This window comes from Larus michahellis, chromosome 5 (genome assembly GCF_964199755.1).
Source record: "Larus michahellis chromosome 5, bLarMic1.1, whole genome shotgun sequence".
In the NCBI taxonomy this organism is placed as follows: Eukaryota; Metazoa; Chordata; class Aves; order Charadriiformes; family Laridae; genus Larus; species Larus michahellis.
The window spans coordinates 82,387,942-82,401,455 of NC_133900.1; the positions used below are offsets into that span (position 1 = coordinate 82,387,942).

General features: G+C 41.2%; 1 protein-coding gene across 17 annotated transcripts in view; it reads right to left on the minus strand.

Annotated features, from left to right (window-relative positions):
* The window catches only part of TENM3 (teneurin transmembrane protein 3), a 486,507-nt gene that overhangs the window by 422,806 nt on the left and 50,187 nt on the right, over nucleotides 1-13,514 (minus strand). The gene's annotated exons all lie outside the window — the stretch shown is intronic.

Consider the following 13,514-nt stretch of genomic DNA (forward strand, 5'->3'; position numbering starts at 1 on the left):
ATCCCTTTAAAAAGTGCACTCCCAGCCTTCTTAGCAATTTCTTATTCCCAGCTTTGGCCACCGATTCCTTCCTCTTGCGTGCCAGCACTAGCAACCGTACTGTGGCACCAGGCGGCAAATTGAGCTAGAAAAACTAACTCAAAAAAAAAAAAAAAAAAGGAAAATTAACTTGGGAGGGGGGGAGAAATAAAAGTAATCTTTCAGACAGATAAATTCTGGCTCAGCCCAAAGGCATACCAGTGCCCGTGTCAGCACCAGAGCAGCAGCAGGAATGAAGGGAAAGGACATTTCTGGCAGATTAAAGGAAGCTGTAGGTTTTCCCCGGCTCAAACGCACGCCCTAAGCGTCAGGCTGCAAAGACACATCCCCCCCCCCCGCCACCCGCCCCCACTTCGCTGCCCTCTTGTGATCCAATGAACCCTGAAGTTCTTCACGGGGAAGCAGAACAACTTCAACAGGGTGGGGGGCCGGGGGGGGGGGGAATAAAAAAAATAAAAGCATCAGCATTATAACCTATAGCTAAGTGATGATGACCTTCTCCGGGAAAAACCCGGAGCTGAACCGTGCCGCCCTGGCACAGCAAGGCCGCGGGAGGCATAACGGTAAATCCATCAGAGGATGCGGAATTACCTGCTGTCACATCAGCTGGGGCTAAAGGGGAGGGTTAAAGTGCCAGAACCCCCGTGATCCCCTTACATATATCCACGTCTGGAAGGAGAAATAGGCGGGCAGAGGGAAAAGCTCCATAAATAGCTGCATCTCCTCTTCGCAACCCCGAAGCCCGGCTCTAAATGATCAGCAAAGACTTTGGGGAAAAGCTGCATTATGAACTGCGGTTCTTTTTTCAGGTTTGCTTCTATCTATCCCAGGTTACTCTTTCCTCGAAAGCTTCCAAGGGGCACAAACCGCCAACACGAGCATCGACAGCATTAACACCATACTGACAACATCTGGGTTCTTTTGTTTTGGTTTTTGTGTTGTTGGGTTTTGGGATTTTTTTTTTTGGTTGGGTTTTTGGGTTTTTTTTGTTTGGTTGGGTTTTTTGTTTGGTTGGGTTTTTTCGTTTGTTTTTTTTTTTAAATCCTGAATACAGAAATGTGTGGTCTAGAGAAAACAGCCCTCTTTACGATCTCTGTAAACACGCACCGATGGCTGCGACATCCCTTCTGCTGTTGGTTGATCTCCTGCAGAACTGCAATGCCACTCCAGAGCAAGTGAATCACGGTATCGTTGCTTTTGCTTCTATAAAACAGTATATATGGGGGGGGGGGGGAACAAATACACCAGCCCTACTGTATGCATGCACACAGACAGTTATTGGAGGGGGAAAAAAAAAGAAAAGAGAAAAAAAAGGCAGCCTTGTATTTCAATTTCCCCTCTTTTATTTATGGTTTCTCTCGGTTAGCCCAGTCCCCAAAGTTTTCTGCTGTGATGCCGAGTACAAAACAAAGCAATTCGCAGAGAGGAAAAAAACCACAAGTTGCAAAACCCCATTTCTAGGACCTCCCCTTCTCCTGTAGGTGTTTCGGAGTTCATAAGCCAGGAGAACGTAGGTGGTGTGATGTTCCCTTTTTTAAAGTCATAAACCAAAAAGGGCAGCCCTATCCTCCTTATATTCCTGCCCTGCACCTACCGCGCCGCCGCGGCTGCCTGCTGAACTGGGTCAGCGGGCTGACTACCAACCTGGCAAAACATAAATAAAGAGAAAAAAGTAAAAAAAAAAAGCCGGAATGGTCATTTTTCCACTGTACCACTGCTCTGAATTCAGTATACGGCCAAGCAAAGAGCCGAGCTTCTACAAGGGAGAGGGCAGCGGAGCGGAGGACAGGCCGTAAAGGGGGCAGGGTGGCAATTTTTTATTTTTAAAGGAAGTAGCTTATGAAAGCTTAAAATGTTAATCAAACCAAAACCTTGCTTGCTTTTTTTTTTCCTTTTTTTTTTTTTTTTTTTTTTTTAAGACAGTTATGAACCACCGTAGAGGAGATGAAAGAACAAGCAGTTCCTGCGCTTGTCACACAAAAAAAGTCATATAAGCCATCTTCTGGAAGTAGAAATTGGTATCTAACAGTTGTTTTCAGCCATCAGGGAGAAATATAACAAGGACGAGTGAAAGAGTCGGGCCAATGGCACAGTAAAGGAGGGCAAAGAAATATTAAGACCAAGCTTTCAGAATCCCTGAAAGTACTTTTGATTCGTAGGATATGAAATTGAACTAAATACATTGGTAATGTTATGAGTAAAAAAAAAAAAGTCTACAGCCATTGTCTACTTACATTTTTTTAAAATATCGATGAGCTAGAGGAGTTTTAACTTAAATGCACTTAACCCAATTTTGGCACACTTTCTAATCTAAAATTCTTGGCATTGCTTTCAGCAAAAATATTCAAAATAGCAGCAGATACAGTGCTTATCGGTTAATCTGTTTATCATGAAATAATGCATAAACTTTTTTTTTCCCCCCCTGAAACAACATCAATCTAAGCCAGAGCTTAAAAAAACGTATACGAAAATGTCTACGTATTTGCAGCAACATTTGTTTCTGCTGTGCAGATCATCTGTGTTAACGTAGAACTCAAGAGCTTATTTGGGGGAGAATACCCAACCGACAAATTGATGATGAAATAGCAGTTTGGAAATAACGGGATTTCAGTTTGAACATTAAAAAAAAATAAAAAATAACGCAAAACTGAAAACAATTATTTTTGTTCTGGTTAAACAAACCCGTCACTTCCACGCTATTTTTACAACTTACTGTTGAGGATGTACGCACGAAAGCCAGCCTGGTTAGCCGAGATCACTAAACCCAGGCAACGCTTTGGGCATCTGGCAAAGGAAGTCTACTGGAGCCAGTGTCCAACCTCCCAAGCAATGGAGAGAAGGTCTTAAAGACCTTCACAAAGCCAAGATCCCTCCTAGGCTGTTTCCATCTCTTTCCCTCCACGGCATCGGAAGAAAACCGAAGCGCTGCAGAAAAAGGGCTTCATTGGGCCTTTGGGTTTCAGCCCAGGGGGCTCCAGCCCACCCCGTCTCCATTGCAGGTCCCCAACTGCTGCTCCATTCCACCATAACTAAAGGCTTTAAAGTCTCATCTATAGATTGGAAGTGGTTTAACGTCGATGTGATACGCGGTGCTGTAGCTTCAGTTTAGGCGTTACGTGCTACACGTCAGCAGAGTCTCTTCACATCCAAAAAGTTGGGAGTTACTGAACATTTTTTTAAGAAATTATTTATTTCCTTAATGTTAGAAAACCAGCATTGGTAGCTTGTTATTCTTGTCAATTCTGCAACAAGCCACATGAAAAAAAATTCACCTTAGAAAAAAAAAACTACAGATTTGAGACTTTCATATTAAGTCAGTTAATATCATCTTTAATCCAGCCTCGTAATAAAAAAAAAAAACCTCAATAAAAAGCTGTTAATCTGGGTTCCATACATGACGTTGCCCGTAAACAGTAATGCTATTGTGCACTTAATATAAACCAGCAAACTTAACTTCTGTCAGGTTAGCGTTGTGTAATAATTAGCAGGTGTGTGTACTAAAGTTAAGCTAGTTTTTTTCTTTCTTAACAGTTGAATCCATTTTGTCAAGTTCGTAGTGCAGGTCCACTTACTGCACGCTAACAATCGTTCTAGAATTTGAAAGAAGTGCTGAAAAAAAAGACTTGTTAATACAGTTCTTTTTTGTGATTAACATATTAAAAAAAAAAAAGGTAACTTCCAAAGGTAAAATAGCTCTTTTCAAGAAATACCTTGAAGTTTCCAACACAGAGGGTGCTCAGCGTGCTTGTCCACTCCCACCAATCCTTTTGGTGAGTTAATAGAGCATCTACCTTATACGAGCAGGGTGGATAAAAAATTAGCCCTACAACAGGTTATAAAACAATAACATCAGTTCATTAAAGCTGATTAAAAATGGGAATACTACGATTTTAATTCTGAGCCCGTTAAACCAAACTGTTCTTGCAAACGCGGTCAATGGAATCAGCATTGGCAACACCGAACCCAGATGTGATGCCCAACTAGTAAATTCAACATCCCCAAGAAGGATCGCGAGGAGTGCGGCCAGCAAGCGTGGAATCGCAGAATAATTTAGGTTGGAAAGGACTTCTGGATGTCATCTTGTCCAAACCCCTGCTTAAAGCAGGTCTAATTAAATCAGGTCTGTACTAGTAAAAAAGAAAAAAAACTCTCAACCTCTGAAGCTGGAAGCAAAGCGCTTCTTGGGAACGGTCCCAAGAACACGTCCCCAGTCTGAACTGCAGAACCGTGCCCAAGAATTGTTTGGGGGGGGACAGAACTGGTGCAGATCAAAATGCTATTAAGGACGCTCTTTAAGAGTTAAGCCATATAGATGATTGCATCCCAGCACGTGGGGAAATCACAGTGTGGTGTTAAATATGGTGGTAGAGGCATAACCTCATCATGCTCCCTTTTGGACAAGAGCGCCCTTTGCTGTGGGCCAGCAAAGAAATGGTCATTGGACTTGCCTTTTGGAAATGCTGGGGGCGGAGGGGTGGAAATTACTTTAAACGCATTTAACAATAAGGTTTGGCTGAGGAGCAGAGTGCTGTCAGCACAGCTCAGCGCTTTATGGTCTCTCCGTAAAAACGGGATGGTTCATCAAGTCATTTCTAGTCAAGTATTTACTAAAGAAAAACGCAATGCAAAGGTAGACTTGTATCAAAGGTTATGGACGGGGCGTGTGATCCTCTATCAAGATAAAAAGAAGCAAAAAAACCCCACAGTGATTATTCTCAAACCTTCCTCATCTCAAACAGCCTGGCCTCTGACAGCCAGGAGCCACAGCCCGTATTCCACCGATCACGGGCACAATGCCTGTTCGCTACGCCGTCTCGTTGAAGTCCCTGGAACTACCAACCGAGTAGATTGATGTAGAGATTTGCAGAATTAGACTCAACAACAAACATATCAAAACCACCCAAATTCCTATTTTGGTCCTAAACTCACATTTCAGAATTCAGAAGCTGAGTTTGAGAAAATCTGCACGCCCTAGAACCCACGTGATAAAGACATGGTATTGGTAATTTAAGAAGAAAAACTGAGGTACTCGCAGGTAAAAAAAAAAATAAATAGAATATATTTTCTGCTTTCTTTGAAAAATAAGGCTTTCAAACGAAAAATCAAGATGATTCTACTGGCATTTTAACTCTCCCTGGATAAATAAAATATGATACAACAACGACCACCGCAAAGCGACCAACAGAAAAGTTTGCATCACATCAGCGAATACAAAATATTCTGCCCTCGACTGTCGAATGAATTTGAGTGAGTGTCGCCATTTTGATGGAATGAATTTGGGATTTTGGTCTCAGGAATTCTGCGTCCTGATGACGACATATGATGGGGAGAGCAGGGGGAAACACCACCACTCGCATCTCTTTTTTCAATGGCAGGGTTTAAAACCTCTAACGGAGTTAAAACGTCTTGTTTAAAAAAAAAAAAACCACTTCTGTAAAACACTGGAAAATATTAACATTTCTATTACTAATTCTGCACCGAATAAGTGAGAGTTGACTTATGCAGCTAATATTAAATTTAGATATTAAATACATGTCCGTATTGTATGCAGCCTAGCTGGAATTCACTAGATTAAACATACTAATTAATTTGGTCATGGTGTGTTTTATATTATAATTCAGCATTTATTTATGAGGCCCACATATTCCGTTTACTGAATTTAATGACTGCACTGTTCTTAAACATATCATTAGAAGTGCTAACATTTTGTATCATTAACCCTGTATCATTCCACAATTAACGTGAAATTATCAAAAGAATAATATAAGCGGCTATGCATTTTTAAGCCACTTAAAACATTTCTAAATGTAATTATAACTATTTCACGCTAAGTGAGAGTTGATACTCCATTTTCACTCTAAGATATTCCTCACTCAAGAGAGAAAATAAAGCCCCGGCTTTTCTGATCACTTATTACTTTTAAGTTCCCTGTAGAGCAGTCATTCATAGAGGTATTTCTGGGTTATCACACATTTAGGTACAATTGCTCCCTCCTTCACATATTTCTTGCAGTCAATAAGATGAAAACAGGCCACAAACAGGAATATTCCATTACAAGGTGGGTCTTGTTTCATGGTCTAATAACACACGAATGACTGAAAAACCTTCTGAAAGGTGACGCGCGTTTCTGCTCCCAGCATCACCCAGACGTCACTCTGGGCCTCCCACCCTAAGGGTTTCGGGGGGTTGTCGACACCTGCCGACATATCGGCCTCTGCTGAAGTCACACACTTCTGCAATCGCCAGACAAACCAGGGGGGGAAAAAAATAAAAAAAAATCCTCCTATAATTTTGTACTGCAGCGCTCGCTAAGTCAAACTGCGTGGAATGGTCAACACACGCATGCGCACACGCACACACATATATATGTATATACACACATATATATATTTTTGAAAGCTGCCAGGAAAGCTCTTAGTTCATCTGCCCAGCAATTTATATCAAAATCAAATTGTTACTTTTGAAAATGAGACAATTACAAACGGTGGGTGGGTGTGTACTACCATGGCAAGCAGCAAAGCAAGGTATGAAAAGAACCCTTCCTAGCGCCTCTACCGTCTTACACGCAAAGTCATCTCTTAAATCAGACCCAAAATAAAAATTAGAAACTATAATGCTACGGGGCCCTATGTTGCCCAAAGTCTTAATTTTCCAACTAGTTACGGACAAAGGGAAGTCGAATCTGAAGACTTATCTCAACTCCTATCAGCCCGACTCACCCAATGCAAGCTAGAACCCCTCAGCCTTCCCAACAATATTTTTATTTGTTCGGTCCGAGCTCAGACAACCATTCGTGGAGAACCACAGTGTTTCTCAAGTTCCACCATCACTGTAAAAATACAACGTTTCTGCCTTCCGAAATGGGAACAGGGGTGAACAAACGGCGGTTTAGGAGCTGCTGCCTGAACATTCAGACTTCCGATGACTTTGCCTTTGCTGCTAAAGCGCTACACAGACGCTCACAACTCATAACCAAGATTTCAACCAGCTGATTCATTGGAACATCAAACCTTTCCTCTGGTTCTGGTTGCGTAGGTTTGGACGCCGCCACTCAACCTTTTGACGTGGAAATCAAGAGTCTCTCTTAAGGGGAGCAGGGAGACATCAAGCACTTCATATATCCAGTAGCACGAATAAAGAATATCTTTCTAAGAAAAGCTGATTTAGTAATATGAATTATTTTCTGCTTTGCCAAGTTCACTAACAGAATGAGGTGGGTTTTTTTTTTTCTTTTAATGGAAAATAACGTCTGAGCCCTGGCGATTTTCAGGGGTACCAGAGCCTATTCAAATTAGCAATGTATTTTATAACTGGGAAGACGTGAACTGTTCACACACACAAAAAAAAAAGATGATTTACAGTGAAATGTAAACTGAGCATAAGCTGTACAGTTTGTCACCTGCGAAGTCAATGGCGATGTCCCCAGTGAGGCTGCGCTGGTTTGCTTTAGCTGGGCACGTCCTGGCTCCACACGCTCCCAGTCATAAAACCAAAATTACGCCACCTCCCCCGGCCTTCCCCGCGCACCCACCCTGACCCGCCTGGGAGGAGAAATACCAGCAACACAATCTGCCTTTGGATTTTTGCTAGACAACTGCGACACTACTCACTTTCATAAAGCTGCTCAGAGATCATTCGTCTCGTGAGCGTTACACCAGTAGGAAAAGAGATTTTTTTTTTTTTTTTTTAAATAAATGAACAGTGGCCTGCGACGAGCAACATTTGACGTTTTTGCGTTAAAAGATGCTCCTGTCATTCAATTACAGACTTCTTGAGGGGAGCGCCGGTCAGTTTATTTACGTGGCACTCTAAGCATAAAGTTTCCGTAGGATTTCTTTAAAAAAGGTCAGACAAACGCTCCAAGAATTATAATGAGAATGGATGAGGCCTTTGAAGGAGGACGCAGTCTTTCATTTGCTAATCTAAAGTAACACTTAGGAGCTACGATGATTTCTTCAACCACCACACGTCACCCGCTCCATGACCCAGGCAAAGGGTATCAAGGACTCGTATGATTTAGGAAACTATTGCTGTATTATGGTAAATCACGTGCTGATGACATCCCTCCCCTCCCCCAAAAAAAAAAAAAAAAAAAAAAGAAAAAATTCTAACGCGCAGCTTTCAATTACAATTCCTGCCAGGGAAAATATTTTAAAATTTATATTTCACCACTGGCAGGAGTTTTCTTAAGACACTAAAAATTGTCACGACTCAAATAAGGAAATAAGACACATTAGTTCCTTTGTATGTTGGTTTAACTGCTGTCAAAAAATACTATTAGAAATTCGACACAACGCTGGAGAATAACACCAACACCACTACTGATTTCAATCCAAATTCAACACCAACAGAGCTTTTACGATAATATTTGTTGGTTTTCTGCACGGTTGGCCGTACCATTCACAGGAAAAAACTGAAGTTGTAATATCTCAAGATTTTTTGCAAACTGCTATTTTACACTTGTGAAATTCAGATGCAAAAAATACAGATGTAAAGGTTAGATTTTGAATTTAAAAGATTTACAGAATACAGATTTTAGACCGTCATCAGAGAAAGATATTCTTCTCCCTTTTCAAACAAATTAATTGAAAGAGTAAACAAAGTTTTTGCCTGTTTTGTACTAAAAAATTTCTGCAATCATTCCGGGGAGGGGAAGAAAAGAACAAAACCCAGAGAAACACAGACTCTATTATTAGGTAGTTATAACCCATAGCTAACACATGTTAAGATTCTCATTTTAAACATTGACCAGAAGCGTGTTAAAAAAAAAAAAAAAAAAACAAAAACCAGTAAAGTCAACAAAAATAATTTAACACTTCTTTTCTTGCGTTGAAAACTGTTTTTGCTTTCTTTGATACATGAAGATGGCATTTGCATTCATGAAAGCCTACAGCAAAGTTGCTACTACAACCTATAACGCGCGTTTAATATATGAAAAGAAGGTTTTAACACCGAGCGATGCCACCGCCTCCCAGTGCAGTAGCACGTAGCAATCTAGGTAATTTGCTGACTTCAGTGGACCTGCAGGGTACGTTCACCAGTGCAGAATTTACTACAGCGCTTCCCAGCTTCTAGCTTATTTTTTCCCCCCCTTGCTGTATTTCTAGGCACTCATGTTTACAATTACCTGGTTTTTTGTGGTTTTTTTTTTTTTTTGGAGACACAACCACGCACATCAAGTACCGACAACCTCCATCCGTTACACAGGCACAAGTTGCAAAATTTAAAATAATCAGGTCAGCTAGGCTTGGGCTTCTCTGTCGGATTTCAGTCTCAATTAGAAAAGCGTCCCCTCGCCTCTGCGAGACCCGCGGCGCCTCCCAGCACAAAAATCAGTTCCGGGCTTAAACTACTTATCTCTCTCGTGTCACCCAAGCATCACCTTGGCTTAAAAAGTATTTTACAGCAAAAATAAATATACTATAGGATGAGAGCGTGTATCATGGGGCCAGACCTCCACCTAAGGCGGCAATCAGAGATACAGTTTGTGCTGTCTTCTCCATTCCACAATACGTTTATAAGATTATTCCCTTTGTATTAGTTCAGTAGCAGCTATTTCGGTTACAGTATTAAAACAAACCTGTCCTGACAACGTTTCTTCCACAGCAAAAGCCTGAGCCAAGCGGCGTGGGGCGCTTAAGCCTGGTACTCGTCAACATTTTGTAATTGTATGAGCTTCTCATCTGCATAAGGCCGGAAATATTTTTAAGCAATGCTTCAGCTGCAACGTGCTGGGTATTGTTTACATGCACACTTACACTAAGAGACTCGCGTAATTACCTCAATATGCGAGCTTAAAAAAAAATCCTACTGAATGCAATTAGCGTGTCTTGCAAGAAATACATAAATAACTACAATTTAGACTGAAATCACTATCCTGCTAATAGACGCACACACAGAAACCTTCTTAGAATTGTGTTTACTATTTTCAGAGGTTTCTCTTTTTTTTTTTTTTTTTTAAAGTTTGGTCTTTTTTACTTTTTTTTCCTCTCACTATTGAGAAATCTGTTTTGCCTCAACTTTAAATATTTCCGCAGCAGCCCGTGGCCACGCACCGTCGGTTGCGAAGGAAGCGGTGGCGAAGCTGAGCCCAGAAGGTGCACAGAGGGAACGCGCAAACATTTCAGCAGACACCGAAACAACCCCTCCCCTTGGTAGTTTTAAAAGGAGAGAAAAAAAAAAAAAAAAAAAAGAAAAGTAGCAAGTCTTTCGTTACCTACGCAGGCAATATGCGAGTAGACGTACACCTTGTCACCTGCAACCGGCCTCCCGAGTTTTGGGTTCAAGCGCTAGAAGCGTTTAAAAAGAATCCAGTAGATGTGCATCGCTACAGAACGCAGTGATGCTCTGAGCTACTGCTTGGGCATTACACCCAGCGCTCCAGACTGCATGCAAAGACCAGTTTAAGGAACACCGGTCAATGTAGGTTTTGGGTTGGGTTTTTTTCCCACCCCCCCCCCCCAAAAACCACACCTTTCCCCCCCTCCCCCAACTACTCCACCGAGCTTCATTCAGGCCACCGAAAGGGCGCCCAAATCTCCTGACCTCGTGCTCAAACTCTTGGGAGCCCTAACACTTGTTTGGCAACAAATCACCTCTGGAGCTGGAGCGGGCTCGCTATCAATCACCACCACCTTAATTCCCCCTAATAAGGCAGGTTTGGGATGCAGACGGATACGCTGTGAAATGCTGTATCTAAAATTGATTAGAACAGCACTCAAAATGAATGCAGCCCTCCAAAGCACTTCTTTGCTCAGAAACATTAATCTCAATTATAAGGAGAGCTTCATAATGGTAATGCCTGGTATGAAAAAAGTATGAAATAAATCAGGTTTTATAAGACACAGCAATTAATCAGTTTTAGAACTAAGAAAAGGAAAGGTTGTTAAAGCGGCGCATTTTTACAACGGTCCTCTTTAAAGCCTCTGTAACCTCCAAAAAATTAAATGTTTAGGGTTTTGTTTTAATTGCTCAGCTGACAGCATGGATGTCTATCCTAACTTTGGGCTTCCAATATATTTTACCACAAGCTAAAACTCTTTGCAAATAATACTACACTACTATGAAGTTAAAGCATTCATTTTGAGATCACAAGATACCCCTCAGCCTAGGAAGGGGAACTGTGTGCAAGCATCTTGAAAAGAACTTACTAATTTTACCAGTTAGCCTGGGAAGAAAAATTTATTCCATCAAGCCAAAGTTTTCATTATAAAACACCGTAATTATTTCTGATAATTTTTTCTGCAGTTGATACTGCACAAACTTGCAGGAGCTAAAGTCACATTCTCGCTACACCTGCTAAAAGAGTAAACCTGAGGAGTTTACACGTTTTCATTTAATAGAACAGATTATACAGTAAAGCTATTCTTAACAGACAATAATAATAGTATATAGATATGTTAAGCTGATTAACAATCTGTAATGTGTAGTACCACAGTTCAAATCTGCCTCTAAATCTTACACAAGTGCAATATACTTGCATAAGATTTTTTTTTTTTTTTTTTAAGATTTCTCTTTAAAAATTTCCTATTTTCTTTTGTAGACTGCCCGAGAGAACAGTTTCCTATAACCGAAATGCCGCGTTCAGCACAGGAAATGCAGTACCCACTATAAAATTAAAAGCACTTCTGACCTGACGTCTTAGCATTAAGTCTGTGGTGTTTTCTTTTGCGCCTGTACAGCACAATGCCCCTTCGCGAGCAGCACCTGATCCTCGAGTCCCTGAGCACTCTCGGTTTTTATTGGGCCAAACCCCAAACTGATGCAAGTCAGGGGGAGTTTCTGCATCAATCTCCGCGGGCATCCGTCTGCAAAAGGCTCCCCCGTTTCAGCCCGAGGTGAAGGTACTCGGACTCGGAACTGAGCCCAGCCCATAATCTATTAACTGTTGGGGCAAGGAGACGACAAAAACATACTTTCAGGTTGATTATTATTTCATTTTCTGATATTTTAGGGGATTCGTGTCGAATAGCTCCTTATTAAAAGCAGCTATTGTGGACTGATTCATAACTTTAAATCTAGTTCCTATTACTAAATCCCTTTTTTCCCCTTTTCCATTTGAAGAGAAAATAATTACTCCTGGCTCAAAGAGATTTGACTGAAGCACCAGTCTTAACTTGCTAACTGGATTATGAATGTATTTCTGGATTTTTTTTTCCCCCCTCTCCAATAAATATTAAACAAAAGATTCTTCTTAGTGTGGTCAACTATTTCTTCTACCAAACAGAATCTTTCATCTCGGTGTTTACTCACGTAAACTCATTTCACTTTTTAATCTGATGTATGCATCTAATACTTCACTACTGCTGGCTTTTTTCCCCTCCCCTAATTTACCAGGCCATTGAAAATAACCCAGCAAGTTCAAAACAGCAAAGCTAGGAATTGTAACATAATATTATTTTTCTCAATCTATTGTATCCTCCCCAAATTTAAGTGATATATTTTCCATATATATTCATACCCATATCGGGCCCATTCTTCCTAACTGTTCTTATATTACACCAAAGTACACTTTATGAAAATCTTTCCTTACATACAATATTAAACCAACCTCCTAGATATGAGTGCATTAATAATTCTGAATAGCACTTCGATTATTTTACAAAGGAAGAGCTCTGTATTTTTCATCAGTGTTCTACATCTTTAAGTGTTCTACAATTAACTTCTCTCTAAGATAACTGACCATAGATGAGCAATGTTTATACTTCAATATGCTCTTTACTAGACTGAACTTTAGGATGCAAGCCTCCACAGAATATTATTGTAACTCTGCAGTGGAACGATGCAAAATGCTTTGCATGAAGAGGTATATATAATACGAATCAGGCAACAGACAAATAAAAACAAACAAGGATCCAACTCAGAAGGCTTAACGTAAAGGACACATGATATTTAGAAAGTACAGAAATAAAACTGCTGAAGTTTTCTTATAGAAAGAAGTAGTTTCAACCTAAAAATTTAGAACTGTGTGATATCGTAAACAGCTCCTATAAAAACTTTTCACAGGCCGTGAGCACATAAAGATGCCTTTTTGTCTATTTTCACCTTGTTACATCACTTTCCTCTAAAGCAACTTCACAACAGAAAAGTTTTAAGCCCCCGGAACCAGGGGCCTGCTTCCTACACGCATCCCCGTAAAGAAAAACGCCCACCAAGACCCCAGAGCTGGGTGTCACCCCCGCCGGAGACACCCCCTCCCCTTTCTGTCCCCAAAGCACAGGGACGCACCGCGCGTTCTCACGCTATTTTCACTACAATTTAGTGAATGAATCATCAAGAGGATGCTCTCCTCGATGGCTTAGCCCCACAACTCTCCCCCCCCACCCCCCCCAAACACACACGCTTCCTTAAACAGCAAAGCCACGGTGGTACCTCCAGACCCCCCGCCTGCAACGGAGACACCCCCGCGGAAGGGGGGAGAAACCCGCGGAAACACCGACCAACTTCCAAACCCACCCTCAACTCACCGGGATACG